This window comes from Mustela erminea, chromosome X, assembly GCF_009829155.1.
Source record: "Mustela erminea isolate mMusErm1 chromosome X, mMusErm1.Pri, whole genome shotgun sequence".
Lineage (NCBI taxonomy): Eukaryota > Metazoa > Chordata > Mammalia > Carnivora > Mustelidae > Mustela > Mustela erminea.
This window is the reverse complement of record NC_045635.1, coordinates 91,239,268-91,256,357: the sequence shown is the minus strand read 5'-3', so window position 1 is coordinate 91,256,357 and position 17,090 is coordinate 91,239,268. Positions and strand designations below refer to the sequence as shown.

Below are 17,090 nucleotides of genomic sequence, written 5' to 3'. Positions count from 1 at the left end.
ATCAAGTAAGATAATGCGTGGGAAAAAGCTAGAAGTACAACAGCTATAAGAAGCATAAGGTGTTAAGTTTATATTTCCCTTTTCCCCCTCCTTGGGGGAGTGCCTTTGAATAGTCCTACGGGGGAGGACGGGCGGGGGGGTGGGGAGAGAAAATTCTCCATTCAGGAGAGCCTGCTCTTATTGCTCAGAGAGAGGATTGTAAGGATTTGGCCACTACCTCCCAGATTTATGAGCCCATCTCCCCCATTCTCAGAATTTTGGATGACTAGGAGTCTGTGCATAACCACCTCACCATCCTACTCATCCCCTCTTCCCGCAGGCCCACAGTGACCTGTTTAAAAAAATATGACAATAATACTGTATTTTCAGGGTTCCACCAGGACTGGAGCCTAGACTTTGAAGACGCAGGTGAAGGATTGAGAGAAGGCAGAAGAGAAGAGAATGAAGGGAAGGAATCACAGGCTTCATGAGGGAGGTAGGAGGAAGAGCAATCTAGAATGTTCTGTGAAGGTTAGGGAGGGAGACTGAGGACCACCAAGGGAGAATGGATCATATGGGTCAATAGCCACCCCCAGGTGAATTTGAATCAACTATCAAAATGGCTTCTGGGAGAAGAAGCTGGATGAGAAGTCACTTTTTCAGCCCCTGTTATCACTTAACACAACCTACTGCCAGTCCAGGAAGACAAATAATGTGATTAAAGCAACTCTTCCATTTGTGCTGGATCTCAGAGCACAGCACATGTGGAGTACCGAGTTCTCTCTCAGCCCCTGAAGGGGTGTTCACGGTTTATAATAGATCATTCAGGACAATGTAAAGGTGAAACCCAAGGAAAGAATCTCTAGTTGTGGATTTTGGTGAAATCTGGAAAGAGTGCTATCTTGAAGGGTTTGTGTGTGTTGGGGCTGGCTGGGTGGGAAGGGGCATAACTTCCCACAGCTTCTCAAGTCACATCTTCCTCTTACTGCCAGCTGTGCTTAGAACCCTGCAGAGGACTCAGGTGGTCGCGAAGGACTGGCTTGCTGTATGCATTCGCTGAATTCCCACGTACCTGACCCACGAGATGTCCACTCCTGAAAACACATCAGGTCCCTGAAGAAACAGGGGGCCTCGCCTTGGCTCTTTTAGGATCTCAGGATGACCTAGCAGGGGGTCCACCTTCAGCAGGCCTGGAAGAGAACGAATCGAGACAAGGAGGGCACGTTAATTTTGTTCCTCTTCTCATGGGGCCACTCCTCTGGCAGCATGGTGGGCAGGACCAGCCTTGGGTGGAACTATGGGATCGGTTTTGATCTCATGTGCTCCCTTTCTGTTCCAAGCTTCACTGTCACTCTCAGTCCCAGCTTCCAGAACCGTTCCCTCTCTGGTGCCAGGGGCTATGTTCTTACTCATTTACATCTCATCTGCTGTTCATCCCCGTGATGACCCAAGGAATCATCCTTGTTTTATGTCTGATCTTGTTGATTTGTTACTTTTGGAAAACTCTCCATTTTGGCTGGACTCAGGCCCCAAGAGAGAAGCTCTCTGAAGAGAGGATAACCTCCATCTCTTGACAATCTGCTCCTGGTATTTTTCTTTGGCTTCTTTCATTCTCTTGGCCAAAAGCTTAGTATATTCTGTGGCCTCTTTCTTATTTTGCTTGGCATACTGTTTCTTCAGAGTAAACTGACGTTTGTGTTATAGGACATGTGGAGGACCAAGATGCTGAATCTTGGGCAGTTGGGTCCTAGGATGCTTACCTTCTTAGTTCAGGTGCTTTCTCACAACATACTGGTGGACATCATTTTCTTTATATGGAAGAGTCTGTGGATTCTGAGAGAGTCTGGGGGCCCCTGGCAACGAGGCACAATAGTATCAGTGAGTCCAGGAATATCTTTTTCCTCTTCCTTTTATTTTCATAATAACCAAGTTGAGAGTACTGAGATTGGCAACCACAATGCAACCCCGCCCAGATTTGTGCCTTCTTTCCCCATCCTCCTTGGTCTGCAGCAGGAATGCCCCTTACCCAATAGCAGGTGGACACGGCCAAGGGTTAAGAGCTCCTGCTTCATGGGGAAACCTTGTTTGTCATGGCCACACCTGTGAGGGTGGGAGTTGTGAAGGGGGCTTGTCCTAGACTCCCAAACCTGAGATGGGTAAGGCTGCTCTGGTGATACCAACCATTGTGATTAGCTCAAGAACAGCACTCTGGCTTTTTTTTTTTTTTTATTTGTCCCACTACTTCTGGGGTTGTTGGGAAGATTGGACCCTTAGCCCTCTAGAAGGGTATCTGCATTTCTATGTGAGTCTCCCGGGGTGGAGGGTGGGATGGGGTGGAGATGGGAGTAAGTGGGACAGACAGAAAGGGAGAGAAGCCCTTGACCTGCTCCCCAATTAGACTCTGTCTGTTGGAAGGCTAACTTAGCAAACAGGATGCTGGAAGGGAATGGTTGAGGAGACTGAGGGAATAAATACTAGGACGGAGTCTCTGAGGACCTGGAAGGATGGAATTCCTATCATGTCCGAAGGAACTGGCACCCTCCCTCAGGTTCAACATTCCCTCCAGCAAGTCCAAGGGCAGATCAGTTCAAGAGCCCCACCTCTTCACGGTCTCCATCATCTGCTAATGCAGAATAGCACAGTGCATGTGGCGTGAGCTCTAGAGCTCGACCACCTGTGTAATGTGAGGGCCATTGCTAAACCTTCTCCAAGCCCCTTTCCGCATCTGTAGAATAGATGTAAGAAATAGCACCTACCTCCCAGAGTTGTGGTGAAGATTGAGTAGCTTAACAGAATGCCTGGTTCATAGTCAAGGCTCAGTAATGGTAATTTCCAGTCTTGCCCCAATCCACTGCAGCTGTGCTGTCACCTAAACCACAGCAGTGAGACAGACAGCTTTGTCATGGTGACAAAAGCCTGCGTGTTGCTTGATTCTCAGTCTTCATCTCTATGACAGCTCAGCAGCATTTCATGCTCCTTTCTTAAAACTTTCTCTTGACTTTCACAACCCCTGGTTCATCTCCTTTTTCACCAGTCCTTTTTATTCTTGGTCTCCTTTGCTGGTTCCCCCTGCCATTCAATTGCCTAGGGCTCCATCCTGAGACACCCTTCTCTCCTTCCTCTATTTTCTCTCCCTTGGTGATGTCGAGTAGTCCCAACATGCAAAAAGGTCTTCTTCGTATATAAATACCATCTTAACTATAATGATCCCCAAATTTATGTTTCTTTAAATCCCCCCAAACTCCTATTCTGAGCTCCAGACCTGCATATCTGACTGCCTACTAAACATCTCTACTTGAGTGTTGAAACCTGTCTAACCATGAACATGTCCAAAACAGAGCTTTTGACACTTTGTCCCCCAAATTTGCTTTTCTACTTGAGGAAAAAACAAACAAACAAACAAACAAACAAACAGCCCTTGTCATCAGGGAACCAGTCTGACAATTACATGTAGGGTAATTGTCTACTATTGGTTAGAAGCTGGCCTGGTGTTCATGAGTTGGTCACATTATTCTCGTGTTGAATGTAAACCGTCTCACAGAACACCAATATCGGGTAAGTTTAATCACAAGACGTATCTCTGTGATCATGATAAAGTGAGACCAAACAAGACCACGGCATAACATTATCTAAGTACAGACACAAACAAGGTCATTGTGAAGCTCGAAAATACCAGACATCCTCTCTTCCCAGCTACCTGCTACTTCTCTCCCCACTTATATCTTTAGTCTTCCTTCATTCTAGATAAGAGCTATTAAGATACCTGATCCCAGAATTAGCCTCCCCTCCTAATAGCATCCAGTCCAGAGCAAATGATCACTTCCTTGGGCTGTTCCCCAAATCACCTAAGAGAAGCTCCAATCCATTAGTAAGTGCTTTCTAACACCTCTTATCAAGACACCCATGATTACCCGTGGTATTAATTCTCCCTTCTTGCCATGAATCATAAACCCAATTTGTTCAACCACAGGTTTGTTCCTGGTGGTCTTTGGAAGGTGGGCATTGCCATATGAACCTTCCCTTCCTCCTATCCTCCGTCTCCTCCTTCTTCTTCTTTTGTAAATGGTACTACCATTATTTATCTAGCTGCTTAGGCCAAAGCAGGAGTCCCACTGATTCTCCATTTCCCCTCACCCCTCCATATTCAATTAGGAGACAAGTCCTTTCAACTGTACTTTCAAAAGGAATTCTACATATAACCATTTCTCATGATCTCTTCTCTCACCCTTGTCTGCACCCCATCATTTCTTACCTGGTTTAATATAGCACTTTCTAACTGGTCTTCTTGCCTTTACCTTTGACCCCTTGGAGTCAGTTCTTCACACAATAGCCAGAGGAGTGTTCAGGTATAAAGCAGATCGTGTCTCGTCTCTATGTGTCTATGTAAGGACCTCCATTGGATTACCCACACAATTAGAATACAATCCCAACTCCTCCCCATGGTCAACAAGACCTCTCTAAACCTCATCTCCTGGATACCCTTCCCTCTTGCTCACTAAACTCAAATTACACTAATCTTTTTGTTGTTCCTTGAATGCATCAAGCTCACTCCTGCCTCCTGTGCGGCTTCTTTGCCTGGAATATTTTTCCTCCACATCTTCTCATGGCTGTTTTCCTTCTCTTCATTCAAGTCTCAGCTCAAATGCCACTTTTCCAGAGGCCTTCCTTGACCATCCTATCTATAGTTGTTCCTTTCTCCCAGCCCCCACCCTATTCTCTATCCCATTACCTTGTTTATTTTAATTTCACAGTATGAAGCACTGTCTAAAAATACCATGTTTGTTTACTTACTGGTCTATTACCAGTCTCTCCCATTTAGGCTGTAAGTTTCCACGAAGGCAGGGATTTTCCTCAGGCCAAAACGTAAAAAGTGCATACATTTAAAATATACAACATGAGGGACACCTGGGTGGCTCAGTCAGTTGAGCATCTGACTCTTGATTTGGGCTCAGGTCATGATCTTAAGGTTGTGAGTTCAAGCCTGCACTGGGCTCTGCGCTGGGCATGGAGCCTGCTTGGGATTCTCTCTCTCCCTCTCCCTCTGACCCCCCTTCCCGACTCATGAACTCTCTCTCTCTTTCCAAAAGAAAAAAAAATTTGATACATATAATGTGATTGATTTTAACATATGTATACACCTGTGAAATCATCACCAAAATCAAGTTAATGAACAGGACATATCAATCACCACCAAAAATTTCCCCTTGATTATTTGTGCCTTCTTCCTGCTGGTCTAAACCAGCAGTGATCTGCTTTTTGTCACTATTGATTAATTTGCATTTTCTGGAATTTTGTATAAATGTAATCATGCAGTATGCATTTTCTTTACTCAGCCCACTGATTTTGACACGTTGCATGTATTGCTACTTTGTTTCTTCTTATTACACAGTAATTATAGGATGTACCAAAGTTTATCTATTCACCTGTTAGGATGTACCAAAGTTTATCTATTCACCTACTGAAGGACATCGGGTTGTTTCCAGGTTTTTGCAATGATGAGTTAAGCTTCTATGAATATTTGTAGGCAAGTCTATGTGTAGATATATATTGAAAGCAGGGATTTTGTGGGTCTGGTCCTTTACAGTATCTCCCATGTCAGGTACTTGCATAATATTTATACAGTATGTGGTAGTTAAATATCTTTTGAATGAATATGTGAGCCTTCCCTTTTAGCCCAGGTCTGTGGGCATTTCCACTATGCCTGTGGCCACCAAAGAATCCATCACCTCCTTAGCTTTTGTCCTAGTCCTGCCTTTCCAATCTGCACCCCCGGGTGACCCCTGGAAGGTGACTATTTCCATGGTTGGCTTGCTGGAGAAACCCTACTCATCGGGTTCACTGCCAATACTTGCTCTCTACCCTAAGCTGGCCCCTCTGGCTGTTCGACAATCCATTCATTCCTCGCTTGCTGACTCCCTATCACATTCCCTGCAGCAGCTGCTCTAAACTTCCTGCCCTCTTCTCAAGCCCCCAGCCCCATCCCTCCCCCACATTCTCAGGAGATGACTTCACCTCCTTCATTACTGAAAAGACTGAGGCCAAATGACAGAAGCTTCTTCAGCTTCCATCTGACCCATCTGCACACAGCCATCTCAAACTCTTCCGACACTCAGGAAGACCTGCTCCTTCACCTTGCCAAGGTTAGGCTCTCTGCTGGTGTGCTTGATTCTAGCCCCAGCTATGATGATCTTAGTACTAACAACAACAGCCAAAGAGAATGTATCTAGCTCTAGATATGGACCACACACTGAGCTAAGTACTAAGGAAACAACTATAATTAATATTCACTGAAAAACTATGTCTTTAACATGTATCATTTTTCCCTCAAAGCTTAAAAACCCATTAATCTTTTTTTTACAAAAGTATTGCCCACACTAAGGACTTGGCATATGTTACCTAATCTGATCTTCACAGCCAGATTGTAGCATAGTACTATTTAAAACAACAACAACAACTACGACAGAGAAGGAGACTGGTGATCAGACAAGTAAAGTAAATTCCTTTGGATCATAGAGCTAGGAAGTGGGGAAGCTAGGACTTGAACTAAGATTTAAATCCAGAGTTCTCTCTTTCCTTCTTTCCTCCCCCTCTCCTTTTTGATCTCTCTTTTGCTTTCTTTTTCCTTGAAGTTCAGAGTGTTCTCTTAATTCTACTCCTTAGTTCGTGGCCTGTTAGCACCCTTGGCCACAACATAAAGCAACTATAGGAAAAAGCGAGATAAAGGGGAAAGGGAGCACACTAGAGAAAAACATGAAGGATCTTGCCAGAGAAAGGAGTTGGAACTTCATCCTGTGGCAGAGATTCCTAAACTTTAAGTAAGCACTCTGAGGAGTACTTGTTAGTAGGTCATGTCCCCAGGCCCTACGCTCAGACCCACTGGATCTGTGCCTTTGGGGGTAGGCAAAAGTAGAAACATCAAAGATCACTTAGGAGGCTCTGATGGTATTCCCGTGGCCTGGACTATGGTGGCAAGCTATGGAGGTGGAGAGATACACATGACGTTTTTTATTGTGATAAAATACACATAAAATGAAATCTACCCTTTCAACTGTTTTAAAGTGTGCCATTCAGGGACACCTGTGTGGCTCAGTTGGTTAAGCATCCAAATCTTGATTTTGGCTCAGGTCATGATCTCAGGGTGGTGGGATCAAGCCCTGTGCCAGGCTCAATGCTGAGCATGGAGTCTGCTTGGGATTCTCTCTTTCCCTCTCTCTCTGCCCCTCCCCCCAATGCATGCTCATGTTCTCGCTCTCAAAATAAAGAAATTAATTAATTAATTAGTGAAAGTGTGCGGTTCAGTGGCATTTACTCCGTTCACATGGTGCTCAGCCATGATCCATTTCAGAACATTTACATAGCCCAGATTAGAGAATCTGAAAATGTAGGACTGGGGGGAGAGGTGCTGTATAACCAATGGAATATCCAGGGTGAGTGAAAGGGAGGGTCTGGATGGCATACTGATCCGGGTAGTGGTGATCTCCAACACAGATGAGTAAATAACAAGCAGGATCTTTCGTGGGGAGAAATGAAGGAGACATGAAGGCAATCATGGACATGGTGAATTTCTTAGTGACCTTCAGGGCAGAAATATGATGCAACCAGTTGGAGTGGATCTGGAGTGCAGGTGGAAGTTGGGGCCAGGGGAAGGGTGAAGAGGTGCCCAGACTATGTAGCAGCAAATGTTTGCATGAAGCTCACTGCTTGTCAGACACTGGACTAGGGCACTATGTACATGATCCCCAGGAGTCCTCATGTTACAGATGAGCAAACAGAGGTACAGTGTAACTCACCAGAGTTACTAGCATGTGACAGGAGATTGGAACTCAAGCAGACTGATTCTAGGGTCAGTGCTCATAGCCATTACTTTGTGATGCCTCTCCCAGAGGCCATTTCATCAGCAGAGGGCTAATACTAGAATCTGGGAGGGATGGGGGCAAGGCTGAGGACAGATCCTTAAGGAAAATCTACATCTATGGGGAGGGGGGTGAAGGGCACAAGAGGGGTCCACTGAATAAGACAGAGAAGAGATCAGGAGGGTAACAGGAAAACAGGAAATTTGTAAAGACCAAAGGAGAGGAGCGTTCCAAGAAGGAGCAAGTGTCTGATCCTGCAGTTGTGTTATAACTGAGGGGCTGAGGAGAGGACACTGGATTTGCTGGTGATTGTCACTGGTCCCCTTCCAGATGGCTGGTTAGTGGGGAATAGGGAAAGGGTTAAGGAGCGATTTGGTGGTAGGAACAGAAGGCAACCAGTATGGGCTGTTCTTGAGAGTCTTGGAAATGAATTGAAGGGGAAAGATGATTGATAAAGTTTTGGAAGGAGTCAGCGCCACCTCTTGGATCATGCAGACAGATCAGACTCCTGTCCTGCCACTTACATGCTGAGTGACCTTGGGTAAGTGATTTAGCTTCCAGGAGCCTCAGTTTGGTCATGGTAATAACAGGGCTTACCTGTTACAATGGGGTTAGGAAGTGAGAAGATGCATGTATAATGTCCATTGATGAGCTATGGTTATTAATTGTTCGATAAATGCCAATGACTCTAGTTCAATGATCTTGAGTATCCAGAAAATTCTGGAAGCCAACCTCTTCAGGGTCTTTGAGATCACGGGTGACCCAGACTGGAGTTGCCAATGGCTGTCAATAGGAAGGCCCTTTTGGGGGTCACTTCGGACCAGAGTCAAGTCGTGGGGATTAAACTCAAATTCCAACAGCTTAAGCTAGATGACTCTTCAACCCATCACCTCCCGTACAGTGAAATGGGTATAACTTGTGTGAACTCTGTGAATGACTACGTAGAGAGCCAGAACTTCAAAGGAGGAATGACTTATAACAGACCTTTCTCTGGCCTGGTTTTTCTGAGCACCTAAGGGAGCAAATCAAGATGAAAGCATCTTGGCATTAAGTGTTTAGGGAGATTTGCCCACTCGCAAGATGAGAAATTCTCTCTCTCTCCCTCCCTCTCTCTTGCAAGCTTCCATAAACTCCATACAAATGCTATGTCTTCTTAAAAACAAGAATAAGATGGAATGCGTGTGATGCCCAAATTCTCAATGTTACTGATTTTTTTCTGGCAGCATTCTGAATGTGTTTAAGGACCTTGCAAGGACCCAGAAGTCAGAAGTATCTGTTATTCAGGTTGGTATCTCTAAGAGCTGTGGAAAAAAATTCTGAAATCTGCATTGACCTCACATCATTCCTTGACAGTTGCTTTCATGTAAAAAACTTTCTCTCCTGCCATCTTCTTCTCCTCAAACTTTGATGCATGGTGACCCAAAGGCAGACTTTGGGTCACTATGCATCATCTGAGATCATTTGAGATCTCCTAGATCAGAATCGACAGAAGTCCATCAGAGACATGCTTTCCTCAGGGAAAATTCTGCCAGCACTCAAGGCATAAAATGGCATTCATGAAACTGAGGCTCCTAGATAACTTCAGTGTTCACCTTACAGACTCACTGAGAACAAATGCTGTCTGAGCAACATGTAGGCTTCTAGGAGTTTCTAGCAAAAAAAGCAACTGACACGTAAAGGGACGTTACACTTCTCCATGTATTTCCTCTCTACCCCACCCTCATTTTAAAAAATCTCCCTTGTCTTTGTTCTTCTGCCCCGTTTCCTTGAGTCGTTGGAGTGACCACCCACAGTTCCAACCTCTCCTTCTCTCTCATCTAGGTCAGTGTCAGAACTGACTGCCAGTTGGAAAGGATTTCTCCCATGGCTGAAGTTGCTGCCTGTGCACATCCGGTGACACTGACTAGAGTTTTCCAAAGGGGGAGGCTGTTTCAGTAGGGAACCAGAATCCAAGCAAAATGTCTAGAAGTGGAAATGGGGCAGGGAGCAAGTGGTTTCTGTCACACATTCAAAGAAGCCTGCCACTGAGCCCTGTCAGCTGATCAGAAGGGAGCCCCAGGCTTCGGTGAAATAACCTGCTTGTATCCATCTATAGAAAAGCAGCATTTCTCCTGCAAACCCAGACCCAATCCAAATACACTGACAGAGCCTATTTCTCATCACGTTCATTCCTTTAGGGAGCAGAAAGGCCCTTCCCCTGACTGCTGGAGCCCTGTCTTCCATATGCACTGGTCATCCTTTGGGAGAAAAGAAAGATGAGGTGGCGCCCCAGTCTCTGAATAGAATGTGAGTTCTGCCTTGGTCGCGTCTGGGAGGGATTGGCCATGGTCCTGTGACCCAAAGGCCTCCCGGTTCCTTCAGCCTGTGACTCTGGGTCATGTTTTAATTTATGCTCAAGCTTTGTACCCATCCCCATCCCTCAGCAGCTCCAGGTAGGAATTTGGCCCCCTCGGAGAGCACCCCACTTATTTCTGAGAATCCCCCCAAAGTGATGCCTTCCATGCACCTGTAAACCACTCTACTCACTGCTCTGCTCTCTTCTTTCCACTCCAGAGCCCATTGTCCGCCCGCATTGCTGCTGCTGAGGGCGAGCATGCTGGGGTTCTAGTGACACCTGTGCCCCTCCAAGAGCTGCTGGAGGGCAGAGCTCTGGGCCAAGGCTGGACAAACCATACTTTCTCTCATTCCCTTCCATGCTGGGTTAGTGGGACCCAAAGCTGGGCCCGCTTTTGCCTCGAGTCTCATGAAGTCCCCAGCAAACTGATCCATCAGTCCTTGAACTTCAGTGCTCCCCAAGTAGCTTACAACGTCTGTGGCTTTGTCTGCTTTTCCTACTGGAGGGGCTTCAACCCAGCCCTGGGGGGCCAGAAGGGGACCAGGAGCCAGACCAGTCTCCCAAATTGGTCTCCTCTCTGCTCAGCGAAAACCCCATTTGCCGCACCCCCCAAACAGTCTTGTCTCCCCTACCGCAGGGGACCCACCCAGTTAGGGGATTTGGGAGGGGTGGGGCAGGAAGTTGAGCATTCCCACCTGAGAATTTCTGTTCTGTCTGTGAAATGAGAGAGAGAGAGAGTGGGATGGTGAGGGATGGCGACCAGAGGTTTGATAAAAGTGAAGAATGTTTGCAATTGTTGTTGTGGGGGAGGTTTGAATGAGCTAATTAGGGAACCAAAAGGATCCTGGGGCAGCAGTAAGGCCCAGTTGAGATCGCAGTCTGGACTGTAGAATCTGGAGCCATCTGCCTGGCTGGGCCTTTCTCCAGCAGGGCTTGGCAACAGGCATGGAGAAAAACATTCTCCCTTCTCTTAAGTGGAAATAACAATTCTGGCCCTTTCTTGGTAATGGAAATGACCCTGGGCTAGGACTGAGAAGACCTGGGTTCAAGTCCAGTGTTTCGTTGTTAGCTGTGTGACCATGAGACCATTAATGTGACCTTTTCACATCTCCTGTCTGATGTACCCCAAAGGGCTGTGATGTGAAAGAAAGGCCATGATGATCAGCAAAATCCATACACAGAGCAGGAAAATGGCAAAACCCGAGAAACTGAAAAACACTTCCACCAGAAACACTTTGAAAGCTACCTTGTGGGAAAGTTAAAAATAAGAGAAAAATATTTGCAAGACATATTACAAAGAGCACTTGCAAAAAAAGTAGAAAAAATGGGCAAAAGGAATAAGTAAGCAATGAATGGAACTACAAAGAGCCATAAACACAGAATAGACATAGAGCCTCGCGAATACAGAAATTCAAATTGAAACAATAATTGTGTATTTTTTGTCACCTCTCAGATTTATGAAAATTAAAACAAATCAGTAATAACAAGTGTCGTTCAAGGTATGGGGACACACACATTCTCATACACTGTTGGCGGGAGTACAAACTGACACCATATATATATATATATACATATATATATATGTATATATGCATATATTTTAAAAGATTTTACTTATTTGACAGAGAGAAACAGCAAGAGGGGGAGCACAAGCAGGAGGAGTGGGAGAGGGAGAAGTAGGCTTCCACCGAGCAGGGAGCCTGATGTGGGGCTCGATCCCAGGACCCTGGAATCATGACCTGAGCTGAAGGCAGACGCTTAACGACTGAGCCCCCCAGGCACCCCCACAGTATTTTTAACCCAGGAATTCCATTTCTAGCAAGTGGTGTCACAGGTATACTCACACAGGTGCACAGATATATGTGTAATGATAGCCACTGTGTCAAAGTTCGTAATAACAAAAAATAAGCCACCAGACAAAAACCCCTGTGCACAACTCAAATGTCCTACAAAAGAAAATTGTTATATGAACATATGATGGAGGGGTGCCTGGGTGGCTCAATTGGTTAAGTGTCTGAATCTTGATTTCAGCTCAAATCATGATCTTGGGGTTTTAGGGATCGAGCCCCAAGTTGGGCTCCATTCTGGGTGTGGAGTCTGCTAGGGATTTTCCCTCTCTCTCTATCCCTCCCCTCACCTCTCTGTTCTCACCTGACCGTAAGTTTGCTCTCTCTCTCTCTAAAAAAAAAGGATTTTATATTCACTTTAACTTCGAATAAAGTTGCTGACGTCGTACTCTCCCTGAAACACTTCAGCATGCATTTTATTTGCTGGATTTCACTATTTCTTTACAGTTTATTTTCCTTTTTGTGATAAAATGTATACACAACAAATTGCACAAATCTTAAGTGCACTATTCAATAGGTGAGGACACATGGATAACCTGTGTAACCCGAGAGTCTACCAAGACATCGAACATTATCGTCACCTGAGAAAATCTCCCTTCTGCCCATTCCAATCAATCACATCCCACCCCCTTTTGTCACTTTGAAAATATATAAATAAACTTTGACTTTAAGAATATTTTGAAATTTCCGGAAAAACTGTAAAAATAATACATGGTTCTTGTGTACCTCCACACCTAGTTTCCCCTGCTGTTAACTTCTTACATCGCTATCACTAACTGATGAATGGACATTGACACATTATTAACTGAGGTCCACATTTTATTCAGATTTCACTAGTTTTCCCGCTATTTTTTCTGTTCGAAGATGCCATCCAGGGTACCATATTATACTAGTTATCATATCTCTTGGCTCCTCGGGGCTGTGACATTTTCTCAGACTTTCCTAGCTTTTGATGGCTTCGACAGCTTTGAGGAGCACCCGTCAGGTATCTTATCCAATGTCCTTCAATTTAGGCATGACTGATGTGTTCCTTACGGTTAGACTGTGGTCCCGTAACTTTGTCATATTTATAATAATCATGCTTAACTTCCCTACTTGTGCTTAAGATGCATATTTCGAGACACAGTGGTTGCTGATGAGGGGGAGTGAGGGGGCTGATGATGTTATTAAAAAGAAGCCCTTTGTGGGACTTGGAGAAAGAAAATGAGAATGTGGAGAGCTGTGCTTGTGCAGAGTGGTCCAGGCTGACCACGGACCGGTACATCTGCCCCAGGGCTCTAACCTGCCACAGAAGGGGCGGAGGATATGGGAGGGGAGAGATGCCCCCAAAGGACCGAGATCTTTCCATAACAAATGTCTCCTAAATCAAGAAGCTTTCCTAATCTTGAAGGATTGACTCTTCAGCACCCCATCAAGTGAGAATTCCTCACCCCCTTGTGGACAGAGAGTGACTTCAAGCTGGCTAGTGAAGCCAGTTCTGGGAATGCCCAGGCATGAGCACAGTCTCCTCAGCGCTGGGTCTATTTTAGGAACATTTGGACATATTCTGCAGCATCATATTTAGACTCTGGCAAAACAAGCGAAGGTTCAAAGAAATAATCCTTGGCTTCCTCCTTACACCCCACATTTTCATCTCCAGAATAACACCTTCTGCGTAGAGACAGAAAGCATGGGCTAGCTGGTTAACTATTCCTTATCACCCTTGGGCCATCTGTGGGGGTCGACCTGGATTTGAAAGAGCAAAGCGCCCATTATGTGGGGTTAATGGGGGCAGAGAGGGATCAAGTCAGTGAAATGTGAGAGAATCGATATGCGGAATGCTTGACGATAGCACATTCACACATTTCGCAGAGGAAGGAGGCTAGGGTTACACCCAGCAACTGCAGATGCTCAATGGAAAAAACAACAACAAAAAACAACCTTCAACATTTGCTATTTGCTGGCTGCCTTGAGCACCCTGAAAGGCTTCTCAAGCAGGGCTCTGTGTCCTTTCTTGATTCTCTCTGGGTGTCTGTCTGTGCCTTAAGACTCCCTCCCCTTTTTTTTTTTAAAGATTTTATTTATTTATTTGACAGAGAGAGATCACAGTAGGAGAGAGGAAGGGAAGAGATCACAGAGAGAGAGGAAGGAAAGCAGGCCCCCTGCTGAGCAGAGAGCCCGATGCAGGACTCGATCCCAGGACCCTGAGATCATGACCTGAGCCGAAGGCAGCGGCTTAACCCACTGAGCCACCCAGGCGCCCAAGACTCCCTCCCTTTAAAGTCCCTCCACTCCCCTCTGTTCTGCCAAGTGACTTGGAAGATGGGAGGCTTCGTGGGGGCGGGGTGTGCATGTGCTTCTCTCTTCAAGTGAAGGTGCACCCCAAGGGAATGCAGGCTGGGGGGGGTACCCACAGCAGGCTGATGGAAAATGAGCAAACAGCTGGAGACACTCCAAGGCAAGATAGAATTATAGTTCCGGCACTGGTGGGGGCAGGAAGGAGAGATGGGGAGGGGTTGGAGACGGTGGAAGGAGATGGAATCTAGCAGTCTCTGTGGCTATTAAGGCTGCACCTGGTCTGAGGCTCTGTCCACAACTGACACATTAATTAATGTTCTAATAATAACTAAGATATATTGAGAACTTAAAGTTTCCTGGCCCTATATACTGCATATACCCGATCATCTTAAGTCTCTTTTTTCTCTTTCTCTGCTTCTTCAGTACCCTGTGGGAGGCTTAATAATCTTGTCCCTGGGTTACAAAGAAGACACTGAACCCCAGAGAGGTCAACTAGCTTGCACAAGGTCGCAATTAGCAAGTGGCAGGGTTGGGATCAGAATGTGGGGCCTGCCTGCTCAACTTCTTGTCTTGGGTGAAAGGCCTGGAGGTAAATGGGCAGGGTGGGCTGGATAAAGGGGCTCAGTTTCTAGCAGATGTCACCAACTGCAGACTTTTCCTTCCCAGAGTTCGGCCTCCACCTCTCCCCAGGAAGAGTCTTCCCGTCTCTAGCCCAGTGACCTGTCCATCCACAGGGTGTGGAGAGAGGAGCTTTCTACCAACTCCCCTCCAAAGGCAGAGGCACAGACAGCAAGCTGGTGGTTGCCAGAGGAGAGGGCGGTGGGGTGATGGGTGAAAGAGGTACAAACTGCCAGTTTTAAAACAAGCCATGGGGATTTACTGTCAAGCGCTGAGAATACAGTGAAGATATATTGTAATACCTTTGTACAGTGTTGATGGTTAACTAGGTCTATCTTGGTGATAATTTGGAAATACAGAAAAATATCGGATCTCTATGTTGTGCTCCTGAAACTAACATAATAGTGTATGTCAACTATAATTCAATTTAAAAAAGGGCGGAGGAATGGGAAGCCCTGGCCTGTGGGGCCCCACTCCTGTCCTGTTCTCTGTGATCGACCATGCTTCCTCGCCTCCTCCTCCTCCAGATCCTCACCCTCTTGTGACAAGAGGTCCTTGCTATATAGGAGCTTAATGGCTCAAGGGGTAGGCGGCCCTTGCCTAGGCAGAAGCAGGATGTGGTAGTGCAGCCCAAACTTGTAGACCGACGCGTCTCTGGGCAAGTCAGCTCCTGCACCCGCGGCGGGCTCCAACCGCCTGCCTTTTTTGCTTTGCATTCTGCAGCAGCTGCTCCCATCTGCACGTATTCAGAGGCCTGCTCTCCTCACCTTAGGTATGGTTTCTGAAAATTTCTATGCGAGCTCCTGTTTCTTCCCACGTTAGTGGAGCCCCCGCCACTCGAGCCCACGGCCCGCAGCTGGCTCCGGCGTGGGGATTGGCAGCTCCCAGGCTGCCAGGAGTTCCAGACCGCGCCCCGCATCCCCATCTTCCCCTCCTACTCAGTGCCTGCCTCTCTTCTCTTCTCTTCTCTTCTTTTTTTCCCCTTCACTCTTTCCCTCCTCCTTCCCCTTCCCTCCCCTCCCCTCCCCTCCACTCCCCTCCCCTCCCCTCCCATGTCCTTTCACATTTTTCTCCATGAGTATACTAACAAGCCTTCTCTCTCTCTCTCTCTCTCTCTCTCTCTCTCTCTCTCTCTCTCACACACACACACACACACACACACACACACACAGACACACACACACAAACTTAGTCTAAGTTTGATGCCTGCTTTCTTCAGATTTGAAAACCTCGCCTAAACTGCAGATTGTTCTCGGTTACTTGCAAACTTCTGGCTTGCTGCTTATCCCTTTCATAAATGAATCAGGATAGCCACACTATCACAATCTTGTGACAGAAGTGAAGCATTTTGGTTTGAGAGACATGGGCACATATTGCTCATATAAATATTCCCCCTGTAGCTTGTTATTCAAATACATTTCATGAAGTGCAAGGAGTAGAATTCAGAGGAAGATTTGGGATTAGTATCTGTGAGTGTGGACGGATCCTCCCTGAGCTCTACCCAATACAGGCATGTATGCACACAGGTATACGGCCCCTTCCCCCACCTATTTTAGAATAAAAAGACCATCATACTACGCACAATAATCTGCCTCATAACAAAAAACCCCACAACAATACATCATGAACAACTTTCCTGGCCAACAGATACAGAGATCTAACTTACGCTTTTTCCAGCATTTCAGTATCCCCGGGGTGTGGCTCTAGTAACTTACTCAACTATTACCCTTCTGACGGACTTCCAAATTGTTATTTTGCCACTGCCAACTGTAGCGAACATCCCCAGACAGAGGTCTCTGCTCGCTGGTAAAAATAACGTCTTAGGATCCATTTCTAGAAGACATCTTGCCAGATAAAAGGTTTGTACTTACATTTTTGGTAGTTCCTACCAGAGGAGCTTCCAAAATGATTGTAGCAACTCAAGTCTTCTGCTCAGAGGTAGGTGTAAGACGGGTGCTGTTTCCCCAGATTCTTGCCAGGACTGAATATTATCAATTTATGTAAAATGGTGCCAGCCTGAAGGTTAAAAAAAAAAAAAAAACAGTCCTGTCCCACCACATCTAATATTTTGTATCTCCTCGACAACCTATGAAGTTGGAAACATCTCAGGTGTTTATTATCTGGTGGGTTTTTTTTTTTTTTTTCGCTCTTCTGTGATTTGCCTCAACATGACCTTTGCCA

The 17,090-nt window shown here is 45.9% G+C and overlaps 1 long non-coding RNA gene across 1 annotated transcript; it reads right to left on the bottom strand.

Moving 5' to 3' along the window:
- Positions 1–1,057: 1,057 nt before the first annotated feature.
- LOC116583430 lies at positions 1,058–16,846 on the bottom strand. The gene is made up of 4 exons (XR_004282720.1): positions 16,781–16,846; positions 2,736–2,848; positions 1,740–1,832; positions 1,058–1,169 (listed from the first exon to the last, which is right to left on the bottom strand). It is a non-coding gene; the product is annotated as an uncharacterized LOC116583430 (long non-coding RNA).
- Positions 16,847–17,090: the final 244 nt, after the last annotated feature.